The sequence below is a fragment of the Pristiophorus japonicus genome, unplaced genomic scaffold (genome assembly GCF_044704955.1).
Source record: "Pristiophorus japonicus isolate sPriJap1 unplaced genomic scaffold, sPriJap1.hap1 HAP1_SCAFFOLD_539, whole genome shotgun sequence".
NCBI lineage: Eukaryota > Metazoa > Chordata > Chondrichthyes > Pristiophoridae > Pristiophorus > Pristiophorus japonicus.
In genome coordinates, this window is record NW_027254446.1 from 178809 (window position 1) to 191896 (window position 13088).

The following is a 13088-nucleotide window of genomic DNA, read 5'->3' on the forward strand; positions in this document are numbered from 1 at the left end:
CCAGCCATGTCCAAGCACAAGGAGGTGCAATTCATCAGTTCCAACACCAGGAGCAGAGTGGCGCAGCGGAAGCGTGCTGGGCCCATAACCCAGAGGTCGATGGATCGAAACCATTCTCTGCTAAAGGCAACTTTTAATGTGGTTGCAGCCAACACTTGCACTGCAACTAATCCCAGCCTTGACAAGGATGCATCTCTAAAATCATTCTCTTTCAATTAATTTGAGGAGCTTTGGCTGATAGAGCACACTCATAAAATATGAGCTTGATATTAAAAGTCTTATTGTTTCCTCTTCTTTTACTAAATAAGTTTGCTTATCTGCAAGCAAATCGGATTATGATGCTGTGGCAATAATTGGGATCTGGCTCAAAGGGCAGGCGTGGGCCGTAAATATAGCTGGATATCGGGTGTACATGAATGGTAGCAGTTGGGGTGGCAGTATTGGTTAAGGACAATGTTAGTGTTGACGAGAGAGGATGTCCTGTAAATATTGCAGGATACAGGCTGTTGGGCCTTCGGCCGCCGGAGGAAGACAGTGTTCCAAGATCAGGCCTTCAAATCTGGCACCAAGCTCATGGTATACAGGGCTGTAGTGATATCCGGCCTCCTGGGTGGCTCAGAGACATGGACCATATACAGCAATCACCTCAAATCGCTGGAGAAATACCACAACATCCTGCAAATCCCCTGGGAGGATAGACGCTTCAACGTCAGTGCTCTCGATCAAGCCAACATCCCCAGCATCGAAGCACTGACCACACTCGACCAGCTCCATTGGGCGGGCCACATTGTCCGCATTCTCGACACAAGACTCCCAAAACAAGCGCTCTACTAGGAATCCTACACGGCAAGTGAGCCGCAGGTGGGCAGAGGGAACGTTTCAAGGACATCCTCAAAGCCTCCTTGATAAAGTGCAACATCCCCACCGACACCTGGGAATCTCTTGCCAAAGAGCGCCCTAAATGGAGGAAGAGCATCCTGGAGGGCGCTGAGCACCTCGAGTCTCGCCGCCGAGAACATGCAGAAAACAAGCGCAGGCAGCGGAAGGAGCGTGCGGCAAACCAGACTCCCCACCCACCCTTTCCTTTAACCACTGTCTGCCCCAGCTGTGACAGAGACTGTAATTCCTGTATTGGACTGAACAGCCACCTGAGAACTCACTTTTAGAGTGGAAGCAAGTCTTCCTCGATTTCGAGGGGCTGCCTCTGGTGATGACTGGAGCAGTGGTTAATCACGCCCATCCACCACGTGACCCCGCGGCCCAATCCGCTCACGAGAGCAGCTGTCAATCACACGCAACCGCAGCCAGCCATGTCCAAGCACAAGGAGGTGCAATTCATCAGTTCCAACACCAGCAGCAGAGTGGCGCAGCGGAAGCGTGCTGGGCCCATAACCCAGAGGTCGATGGATCGAAACCATCCTCTGCTAAAGGCAACTTTTAATGTGGTTGCAGCCAACACTTGCACTGCAACTAATCCCAGCCTTGACAAGGATGCATCTCCAAAATCATTCTCTTTCAATTAATTTGAGGAGCTTTGGCTGATAGAGCACACTCATAAAATATGAGCTTGATATTAAAAGTCTTATTGTTTCCTCTTCTTTTACTAAATAAGTTTTGCTGATCTGCAAGCAAATCGGAATATGATGCTGTGGCAATAACTGGGATCTGGCTCAAAGGGCAGGCGTGGGCCGTAAATATAGCTGGATATCGGGTGTACATGAATGGTAGCAGTTGGGGTGGCAGTATTGGTTAAGGACAATGTTAGTGTTGACGAGAGAGGATGTCCTGTAAATATTGCAGGATACAGGCTGTTGGGCCTTCGGCCGCCGGAGGAAGACAGTGTTCCAAGATCAGGCCTTCAAATCTGGCACCAAGCTCATGGTATACAGGGCTGTAGTGATATCCGGCCTCCTGGGTGGCTCAGAGACATGGACCATATACAGCAATCACCTCAAATCGCTGGAGAAATACCACAACATCCTGCAAATCCCCTGGGAGGATAGACGCTTCAACGTCAGTGCTCTCGATCAAGCCAACATCCCCAGCATCGAAGCACTGACCACACTCGACCAGCTCCATTGGGCGGGCCACATTGTCCGCATTCTCGACACAAGACTCCCAAAACAAGCGCTCTACTAGGAATCCTACACGGCAAGTGAGCCGCAGGTGGGCAGAGGGAACGTTTCAAGGACATCCTCAAAGCCTCCTTGATAAAGTGCAACATCCCCACCGACACCTGGGAATCTCTTGCCAAAGAGCGCCCTAAGTGGAGGAAGAGCATCCGGGAGGGCGCTGAGCACCTTGCGTCTCGCCGCCGAGAACATGCAGAAAACAAGCGCAGGCAGCGGAAGGAGCGTGCGGCAAACCAGACTCCCCACCCACCCTTTCCTTTAACCACTGTCTGCCCCAGCTGCGACAGAGACTGTAATTCCTGTATTGGACTGAACAGCCACCTGAGAACTCACTTTTAGAGTGGAAGCAAGTCTTCCTCGATTTCGAGGGGCTGCCTCTGGTGATGACTGGAGCAGTGGTTAATCACGCCCATCCACCACGTGACCCCGCGGCCCAATCCGCTCAGTGGAGCAGCTGTCAATCACACGCAACCGCAGCCAGCCATGTCCAAGCACAAGGAGGTGCAATTCATCAGTTCCAACACCAGCAGCAGAGTGGCGCAGCGGAAGCGTGCTGGGCCCATAACCCAGAGGTCGATGGATCGAAACCATCCTCTGCTAAAGGCAACTTTTAATGTGGTTGCAGCCAACACTTGCACTGCAACTAATCCCAGCCTTGACAAGGATGCATCTCTAAAATCATTCTCTTTCAATTAATTTGAGGAGCTTTGGCTGATAGAGCACACTCATAAAATATGAGCTTGATATTAAAAGTCTTATTGTTTCCTCTTCTTTTACTAAATAAGTTTGCTTATCTGCAAGCAAATCGGATTATGATGCTGTGGCAATAATTGGGATCTGGCTCAAAGGGCAGGCGTGGGCCGTAAATATAGCTGGATATCGGGTGTACATGAATGGTAGCAGTTGGGGTGGCAGTATTGGTTAAGGACAATGTTAGTGTTGACGAGAGAGGATGTCCTGTAAATATTGCAGGATACAGGCTGTTGGGCCTTCGGCCGCCGGAGGAAGACAGTGTTCCAAGATCAGGCCTTCAAATCTGGCACCAAGCTCATGGTATACAGGGCTGTAGTGATATCCGGCCTCCTGGGTGGCTCAGAGACATGGACCATATACAGCAATCACCTCAAATCGCTGGAGAAATACCACAACATCCTGCAAATCCCCTGGGAGGATAGACGCTTCAACGTCAGTGCTCTCGATCAAGCCAACATCCCCAGCATCGAAGCACTGACCACACTCGACCAGCTCCATTGGGCGGGCCACATTGTCCGCATTCTTAACACAAGACTCCCAAAACAAGCGCTCTACTAGGAATCCTACACGGCAAGTGAGCCGCAGGTGGGCAGAGGGAACGTTTCAAGGACATCCTCAAAGCCTCCTTGATAAAGTGCAACATCCCCACCGACACCTGGGAATCTCTTGCCAAAGAGCGCCCTAAGTGGAGGAAGAGCATCCGGGAGGGCGCTGAGCACCTTGCGTCTCGCCGCCGAGAACATGCAGAAAACAAGCGCAGGCAGCGGAAGGAGCGTGCGGCAAACCAGACTCCCCACCCACCCTTTCCTTTAACCACTGTCTGCCCCAGCTGTGACAGAGACTGTAATTCCTGTATTGGACTGAACAGCCACCTGAGAACTCACTTTTAGAGTGGAAGCAAGTCTTCCTCGATTTCGAGGGGCTGCCTCTGGTGATGACTGGAGCAGTGGTTAATCACGCCCATCCACCACGTGACCCCGCGGCCCAATCCGCTCACTAGAGCAGCTGTCAATCACACGCAACCGCAACCAGCCATGTCCAAGCACAAGGAGGTGCAATTCATCAGTTCCAACACCAGCAGCAGAGTGGCGCAGCGGAAGCGTGCTGGGCCCATAACCCAGAGGTCGATGGATTGAAACCATCCTCTGCTAAAGGCAACTTTTAATGTGGTTGCAGCCAACACTTGCACTGCAACTAATCCCAGCCTTGACAAGGATGCATCTCTAAAATCATTCTCTTTCAATTAATTTGAGGAGCTTTGGCTGATAGAGCACACTCATAAAATATGAGCTTGATATTAAAAGTCTTATTGTTTCCTCTTCTTTTACTAAATAAGTTTGCTTATCTGCAAGCAAATCGGAATATGATGCTGTGGCAATAATTGGGATCTGGCTCAAAGGGCAGGCGTGGGCCGTAAATATAGCTGGATATCGGGTGTACATGAATGGTAGCAGTTGGGGTGGCAGTATTGGTTAAGGACAATGTTAGTGTTGACGAGAGAGGATGTCCTGTAAATATTGCAGGATACAGGCTGTTGGGCCTTCGGCCGCCGGAGGAAGACAGTGTTCCAAGATCAGGCCTTCAAATCTGGCACCAAGCTCATGGTATACAGGGCTGTAGTGATATCCGGCCTCCTGGGTGGCTCAGAGACATGGACCATATACAGCAATCACCTCAAATCGCTGGAGAAATACCACAACATCCTGCAAATCCCCTGGGAGGATAGACGCTTCAACGTCAGTGCTCTCGATCAAGCCAACATCCCCAGCATCGAAGCACTGACCACACTCGACCAGCTCCATTGGGCGGGCCACATTGTCCGCATTCTCGACACAAGACTCCCAAAACAAGCGCTCTACTAGGAATCCTACACGGCAAGTGAGCCGCAGGTGGGCAGAGGGAACGTTTCAAGGACATCCTCAAAGCCTCCTTGATAAAGTGCAACATCCCCACCGACACCTGGGAATCTCTTGCCAAAGAGCGCCCTAAGTGGAGGAAGAGCATCCGGGAGGGCGCTGAGCACCTTGCGTCTCGCCGCCGAGAACATGCAGAAAACAAGCGCAGGCAGCGGAAGGAGCGTGCGGCAAACCAGACTCCCCACCCACCCTTTCCTTTAACCACTGTCTGCCCCAGCTGTGACAGAGACTGTAATTCCTGTATTGGACTGAACAGCCACCTGAGAACTCACTTTTAGAGTGGAAGCAAGTCTTCCTCGATTTCGAGGGGCTGCCTCTGGTGATGACTGGAGCAGTGGTTAATCACGCCCATCCACCACGTGACCCCGCGGCCCAATCCGCTCACTAGAGGAGCTGTCAATCACACGCAACCGCAGCCAGCCATGTCCAAGCACAAGGAGGTGCAATTCATCAGTTCCAACACCAGCAGCAGAGTGGCGCAGCGGAAGCGTGCTGGGCCCATAACCCAGAGGTCGATGGATCGAAACCATCCTCTGCTAAAGGCAACTTTTAATGTGGTTGCAGCCAACACTTGCACTGCAACTAATCCCAGCCTTGACAAGGATGCATCTCCAAAATCATTCTCTTTCAATTAATTTGAGGAGCTTTGGCTGATAGAGCACACTCATAAAATATGAGCTTGATATTAAAAGTCTTATTGTTTCCTCTTCTTTTACTAAATAAGTTTGCTTATCTGCAAGCAAATCGGATTATGATGCTGTGGCAATAATTGGGATCTGGCTCAAAGGGCAGGCGTGGGCCGTAAATATAGCTGGATATCGGGTGTACATGAATGGTAGCAGTTGGGGTGGCAGTATTGGTTAAGGACAATGTTAGTGTTGACGAGAGAGGATGTCCTGTAAATATTGCAGGATACAGGCTGTTGGGCCTTCGGCCGCCGGAGGAAGACAGTGTTCCAAGATCAGGCCTTCAAATCTGGCACCAAGCTCATGGTATACAGGGCTGTAGTGATATCCGGCCTCCTGGGTGGCTCAGAGACATGGACCATATACAGCAATCACCTCAAATCGCTGGAGAAATACCACAACATCCTGCAAATCCCCTGGGAGGATAGACGCTTCAACGTCAGTGCTCTCGATCAAGCCAACATCCCCAGCATCGAAGCACTGACCACACTCGACCAGCTCCATTGGGCGGGCCACATTGTCCGCATTCTCGACACAAGACTCCCAAAACAAGCGCTCTACTAGGAATCCTACACGGCAAGTGAGCCGCAGGTGGGCAGAAGGAACGTTTCAAGGACATCCTCAAAGCCTCCTTGATAAAGTGCAACATCCCCACCGACACCTGGGAATCTCTTGCCAAAGAGCGCCCTAAGTGGAGGAAGAGCATCCGGGAGGGCGCTGAGCACCTCGAGTCTCGCCGCCGAGAACATGCAGAAAACAAGCGCAGGCAGCGGAAGGAGCGTGCGGCAAACCAGACTCCCCACCCACCCTTTCCTTTAACCACTGTCTGCCCCAGCTGTGACAGAGACTGTAATTCCTGTATTGGACTGAACAGCCACCTGAGAACTCACTTTTAGAGTGGAAGCAAGTCTTCCTCGATTTCGAGGGGCTGCCTCTGGTGATGACTGGAGCAGTGGTTAATCACGCCCATCCACCACGTGACCCCGCGGCCCAATTGGCTCACTAGAGCAGCTGTCAATCACACGCAACCGCAGCCAGCCATGTCCCAGCACAAGGAGGTGCAATTCATCAGTTCCAACACCAGCAGCAGAGTGGCGCAGCGGAAGCGTGCTGGGCCCATAACCCAGAGGTCGATGGATCGAAACCATCCTCTGCTAAAGGCAACTTTTAATGTGGTTGCAGCCAACACTTGCACTGCAACTAATCCCAGCCTTGACAAGGATGCATCTCCAAAATCATTCTCTTTCAATTAATTTGAGGAGCTTTGGCTGATAGAGCACACTCATAAAATATGAGCTTGATATTAAAAGTCTTATTGTTTCCTCTTCTTTTACTAAATAAGTTTTGCTGATCTGCAAGCAAATCGGAATATGATGCTGTGGCAATAACTGGGATCTGGCTCAAAGGGCAGGCGTGGGCCGTAAATATAGCTGGATATCGGGTGTACATGAATGGTAGCAGTTGGGGTGGCAGTATTGGTTAAGTACAATGTTAGTGTTGACGAGAGAGGATGTCCTGTAAATATTGCAGGATACAGGCTGTTGGGCCTTCGGCCGCCGGAGGAAGACAGTGTTCCAAGATCAGGCCTTCAAATCTGGCACCAAGCTCATGGTATACAGGGCTGTAGTGATATCCGGCCTCCTGGGTGGCTCAGAGACATGGACCATATACAGCAATCACCTCAAATCGCTGGAGAAATACCACAACATCCTGCAAATCCCCTGGGAGGATAGACGCTTCAACGTCAGTGCTCTCGATCAAGCCAACATCCCCAGCATCGAAGCACTGACCACACTCGACCAGCTCCATTGGGCGGGCCACATTGTCCGCATTCTCGACACAAGACTCCCAAAACAAGCGCTCTACTAGGAATCCTACACGGCAAGTGAGCCGCAGGTGGGCAGAGGGAACGTTTCAAGGACATCCTCAAAGCCTCCTTGATAAAGTGCAACATCCCCACCGACACCTGGGAATCTCTTGCCAAAGAGCGCCCTAAGTGGAGGAAGAGCATCCGGGAGGGCGCTGAGCACCTCGAGTCTCGCCGCCGAGAACATGCAGAAAACAAGCGCAGGCAGCGGAAGGAGCGTGCGGCAAACCAGACTCCCCACCCACCCTTTCCTTTAACCACTGTCTGCCCCAGCTGTGACAGAGACTGTAATTCCTGTATTGGACTGAACAGCCACCTGAGAACTCACTTTTAGAGTGGAAGCAAGTCTTCCTCGATTTCGAGGGGCTGCCTCTGGTGATGACTGGAGCAGTGGTTAATCACGCCCATCCACCACGTGACCCCGCGGCCCAATTGGCTCACTAGAGCAGCTGTCAATCACACGCAACCGCAGCCAGCCATGTCCCAGCACAAGGAGGTGCAATTCATCAGTTCCAACACCAGCAGCAGAGTGGCGCAGCGGAAGCGTGCTGGGCCCATAACCCAGAGGTCGATGGATCGAAACCATCCTCTGCTAAAGGCAACTTTTAATGTGGTTGCAGCCAACACTTGCACTGCAACTAATCCCAGCCTTGACAAGGATGCATCTCCAAAATCATTCTCTTTCAATTAATTTGAGGAGCTTTGGCTGATAGAGCACACTCATAAAATATGAGCTTGATATTAAAAGTCTTATTGTTTCCTCTTCTTTTACTAAATAAGTTTGCTTATCTGCAAGCAAATCGGATTATGATGCTGTGGCAATAATTGGGATCTGGCTCAAAGGGCAGGCGTGGGCCGTAAATATAGCTGGATATCGGGTGTACATGAATGGTAGCAGTTGGGGTGGCAGTATTGGTTAAGGACAATGTTAGTGTTGACGAGAGAGGATGTCCTGTAAATATTGCAGGATACAGGCTGTTGGGCCTTCGGCCGCCGGAGGAAGACAGTGTTCCAAGATCAGGCCTTCAAATCTGGCACCAAGCTCATGGTATACAGGGCTGTAGTGATATCCGGCCTCCTGGGTGGCTCAGAGACATGGACCATATACAGCAATCACCTCAAATCGCTGGAGAAATACCACAACATCCTGCAAATCCCCTGGGAGGATAGACGCTTCAACGTCAGTGCTCTCGATCAAGCCAACATCCCCAGCATCGAAGCACTGACCACACTCGACCAGCTCCATTGGGCGGGCCACATTGTCCGCATTCTCGACACAAGACTCCCAAAACAAGCGCTCTACTAGGAATCCTACACGGCAAGTGAGCCGCAGGTGGGCAGAAGGAACGTTTCAAGGACATCCTCAAAGCCTCCTTGATAAAGTGCAACATCCCCACCGACACCTGGGAATCTCTTGCCAAAGAGCGCCCTAAGTGGAGGAAGAGCATCCGGGAGGGCGCTGAGCACCTCGAGTCTCGCCGCCGAGAACATGCAGAAAACAAGCGCAGGCAGCGGAAGGAGCGTGCGGCAAACCAGACTCCCCACCCACCCTTTCCTTTAACCACTGTCTGCCCCAGCTGTGACAGAGACTGTAATTCCTGTATTGGACTGAACAGCCACCTGAGAACTCACTTTTAGAGTGGAAGCAAGTCTTCCTCGATTTCGAGGGGCTGCCTCTGGTGATGACTGGAGCAGTGGTTAATCACGCCCATCCACCACGTGACCCCGCGGCCCAATTGGCTCACTAGAGCAGCTGTCAATCACACGCAACCGCAGCCAGCCATGTCCCAGCACAAGGAGGTGCAATTCATCAGTTCCAACACCAGCAGCAGAGTGGCGCAGCGGAAGCGTGCTGGGCCCATAACCCAGAGGTCGATGGATCGAAACCATCCTCTGCTAAAGGCAACTTTTAATGTGGTTGCAGCCAACACTTGCACTGCAACTAATCCCAGCCTTGACAAGGATGCATCTCCAAAATCATTCTCTTTCAATTAATTTGGGGAGCTTTGGCTGATAGAGCACACTCATAAAATATGAGCTTGATATTAAAAATCTTATTGTTTCCTCTTCTTTTACTAAATAAGTTTTGCTGATCTGCAAGCAAATCGGAATATGATGCTGTGGCAATAACTGGGATCTGGCTCAAAGGGCAGGCGTGGGCCGTAAATATAGCTGGATATCGGGTGTACATGAATGGTAGCAGTTGGGGTGGCAGTATTGGTTAAGGACAATGTTAGTGTTGACGAGAGAGGATGTCCTGTAAATATTGCAGGATACAGGCTGTTGGGCCTTCGGCCGCCGGAGGAAGACAGTGTTCCAAGATCAGGCCTTCAAATCTGGCACCAAGCTCATGGTATACAGGGCTGTAGTGATATCCGGCCTCCTGGGTGGCTCAGAGACATGGACCATATACAGCAATCACCTCAAATCGCTGGAGAAATACCACAACATCCTGCAAATCCCCTGGGAGGATAGACGCTTCAACGTCAGTGCTCTCGATCAAGCCAACATCCCCAGCATCGAAGCACTGACCACACTCGACCAGCTCCATTGGGCGGGCCACATTGTCCGCATTCTCGACACAAGACTCCCAAAACAAGCGCTCTACTAGGAATCCTACACGGCAAGTGAGCCGCAGGTGGGCAGAGGGAACGTTTCAAGGACATCCTCAAAGCCTCCTTGATAAAGTGCAACATCCCCACCGACACCTGGGAATCTCTTGCCAAAGAGCGCCCTAAGTGGAGGAAGAGCATCCGGGAGGGCGCTGAGCACCTCGAGTCTCGCCGCCGAGAACATGCAGAAAACAAGCGCAGGCAGCGGAAGGAGCGTGCGGCAAACCAGACTCCCCACCCACCCTTTCCTTTAACCACTGTCTGCCCCAGCTGTGACAGAGACTGTAATTCCTGTATTGGACTGAACAGCCACCTGAGAACTCACTTTTAGAGTGGAAGCAAGTCTTCCTCGATTTCGAGGGGCTGCCTCTGGTGATGACTGGAGCAGTGGTTAATCACGCCCATCCACCACGTGACCCCGCGGCCCAATCCGCTCACTAGAGCAGCTGTCAATCACACGCAACCGCAGCCAGCCATGTCCAAGCACAAGGAGGTGCAATTCATCAGTTCCAACACCAGCAGCAGAGTGGCGCAGCGGAAGCGTGCTGGGCCCATAACCCAGAGGTCGATGGATCGAAACCATCCTCTGCTAAAGGCAACTTTTAATGTGGTTGCAGCCAACACTTGCACTGCAACTAATCCCAGCCTTGACAAGGATGCATCTCCAAAATCATTCTCTTTCAATTAATTTGAGGAGCTTTGGCTGATAGAGCACACTCATAAAATATGAGCTTGATATTAAAAGTCTTATTGTTTCCTCTTCTTTTACTAAATAAGTTTTGCTGATCTGCAAGCAAATCGGAATATGATGCTGTGGCAATAACTGGGATCTGGCTCAAAGGGCAGGCGTGGGCCGTAAATATAGCTGGATATCGGGTGTACATGAATGGTAGCAGTTGGGGTGGCAGTATTGGTTAAGTACAATGTTAGTGTTGACGAGAGAGGATGTCCTGTAAATATTGCAGGATACAGGCTGTTGGGCCTTCGGCCGCCGGAGGAAGACAGTGTTCCAAGATCAGGCCTTCAAATCTGGCACCAAGCTCATGGTATACAGGGCTGTAGTGATATCCGGCCTCCTGGGTGGCTCAGAGACATGGACCATATACAGCAATCACCTCAAATCGCTGGAGAAATACCACAACATCCTGCAAATCCCCTGGGAGGATAGACGCTTCAACGTCAGTGCTCTCGATCAAGCCAACATCCCCAGCATCGAAGCACTGACCACACTCGACCAGCTCCATTGGGCGGGCCACATTGTCCGCATTCTCGACACAAGACTCCCAAAACAAGCGCTCTACTAGGAATCCTACACGGCAAGTGAGCCGCAGGTGGGCAGAGGGAACGTTTCAAGGACATCCTCAAAGCCTCCTTGATAAAGTGCAACATCCCCACCGACACCTGGGAATCTCTTGCCAAAGAGCGCCCTAAGTGGAGGAAGAGCATCCGGGAGGGCGCTGAGCACCTCGAGTCTCGCCGCCGAGAACATGCAGAAAACAAGCGCAGGCAGCGGAAGGAGCGTGAGGCAAACCAGACTCCCCACCCACCCTTTCCTTTAACCACTGTCTGCCCCAGCTGTGACAGAGACTGTAATTCCTGTATTGGACTGAACAGCCACCTGAGAACTCACTTTTAGAGTGGAAGCAAGTCTTCCTCGATTTCGAGGGGCTGCCTCTGGTGATGACTGGAGCAGTGGTTAATCACGCCCATCCACCACGTGACCCCGCGGCCCAATCCGCTCACTAGAGGAGCTGTCAATCACACGCAACCGCAGCCAGCCATGTCCCAGCACAAGGAGGTGCAATTCATCAGTTCCAACACCAGCAGCAGAGTGGCGCAGCGGAAGCGTGCTGGGCCCATAACCCAGAGGTCGATGGATCGAAACCATCCTCTGCTAAAGGCAACTTTTAATGTGGTTGCAGCCAACACTTGCACTGCAACTAATCCCAGCCTTGACAAGGATGCATCTCCAAAATCATTCTCTTTCAATTAATTTGAGGAGCTTTGGCTGATAGAGCACACTCATAAAATATGAGCTTGATATTAAAAATCTTATTGCTTCCTCTTCTTTTACTAAATAAGTTTTGCTGATCTGCAAGCAAATCGGAATATGATGCTGTGGCAATAACTGGGATCTGGCTCAAAGGGCAGGCGTGGGCCGTAAATATAGCTGGATATCGGGTGTACATGAATGGTAGCAGTTGGGGTGGCAGTATTGGTTAAGGACAATGTTAGCGTTGACGAGAGAGGATGTCCTGTAAATATTGCAGGATACAGGCTGTTGGGCCTTCGGCCGCCGGAGGAAGACAGTGTTCCAAGATCAGGCCTTCAAATCTGGCACCAAGCTCATGGTATACAGGGCTGTAGTGATATCCGGCCTCCTGGGTGGCTCAGAGACATGGACCATATACAGCAATCACCTCAAATCGCTGGAGAAATACCACAACATCCTGCAAATCCCCTGGGAGGATAGACGCTTCAACGTCAGTGCTCTCGATCAAGCCAACATCCCCAGCATGGAAGCACTGACCACACTCGACCAGCTCCATTGGGCGGGCCACATTGTCCGCATTCTCGACACAAGACTCCCAAAACAAGCGCTCTACTAGGAATCCTACACGGCAAGTGAGCCGCAGGTGGGCAGAGGGAACGTTTCAAGGACATCCTCAAAGCCTCCTTGATAAAGTGCAACATCCCCACCGACACCTGGGAATCTCTTGCCAAAGAGCGCCCTAAGTGGAGGAAGAGTATCTGGGAGGGCGCTGAGCACCTCGAGTCTCGCCGCCGAGAACATGCAGAAAACAAGCGCAGGCAGCGGAAGGAGCGTGCGGCAAACCAGACTCCCCACCCACCCTTTCCTTTAACCACTGTCTGCCCCAGCTGTGACAGAGACTGTAATTCCTGTATTGGACTGAACAGCCACCTGAGAACTCACTTTTAGAGTGGAAGCAAGTCTTCCTCGATTTCGAGGGGCTGCCTCTGGTGATGACTGGAGCAGTGGTTAATCACGCCCATCCACCACGTGACCCCGCGGCCCAATCCGCTCACTAGAGGAGCTGTCAATCACACGCAACCGCAGCCAGCCATGTCCCAGCACAAGGAGGTGCAATTCATCAGTTCCA

At 51.5% G+C, this 13088-nt stretch overlaps 8 non-coding genes across 8 annotated transcripts; all 8 read left to right on the forward strand.

Moving 5' to 3' along the window:
• The first annotated feature begins 1355 nt into the window (after window positions 1-1355).
• On the forward strand, window positions 1356-1427 carry trnam-cau (transfer RNA methionine (anticodon CAU)). Its single transcript has one exon. It is a non-coding gene; the product is annotated as a tRNA-Met (tRNA).
• Window positions 1428-2660: 1233 nt separating this feature from the next.
• trnam-cau (transfer RNA methionine (anticodon CAU)) lies at window positions 2661-2732 on the forward strand. The gene has a single exon. It is a non-coding gene; the product is annotated as a tRNA-Met (tRNA).
• A 2536-nt stretch (window positions 2733-5268) lies between these two features.
• On the forward strand, window positions 5269-5340 carry trnam-cau (transfer RNA methionine (anticodon CAU)). Its single transcript has one exon. It is a non-coding gene; the product is annotated as a tRNA-Met (tRNA).
• Window positions 5341-6572: 1232 nt separating this feature from the next.
• Window positions 6573-6644, forward strand: trnam-cau (transfer RNA methionine (anticodon CAU)). The gene has a single exon. It is a non-coding gene; the product is annotated as a tRNA-Met (tRNA).
• A 1233-nt stretch (window positions 6645-7877) lies between these two features.
• Window positions 7878-7949, forward strand: trnam-cau (transfer RNA methionine (anticodon CAU)). The gene has a single exon. It is a non-coding gene; the product is annotated as a tRNA-Met (tRNA).
• A 1232-nt stretch (window positions 7950-9181) lies between these two features.
• On the forward strand, window positions 9182-9253 carry trnam-cau (transfer RNA methionine (anticodon CAU)). Its single transcript has one exon. It is a non-coding gene; the product is annotated as a tRNA-Met (tRNA).
• Window positions 9254-10486: 1233 nt separating this feature from the next.
• Window positions 10487-10558, forward strand: trnam-cau (transfer RNA methionine (anticodon CAU)). The gene has a single exon. It is a non-coding gene; the product is annotated as a tRNA-Met (tRNA).
• Window positions 10559-11791: 1233 nt separating this feature from the next.
• trnam-cau (transfer RNA methionine (anticodon CAU)) lies at window positions 11792-11863 on the forward strand. Its single transcript has one exon. It is a non-coding gene; the product is annotated as a tRNA-Met (tRNA).
• The last annotated feature ends 1225 nt before the right edge of the window (window positions 11864-13088 follow it).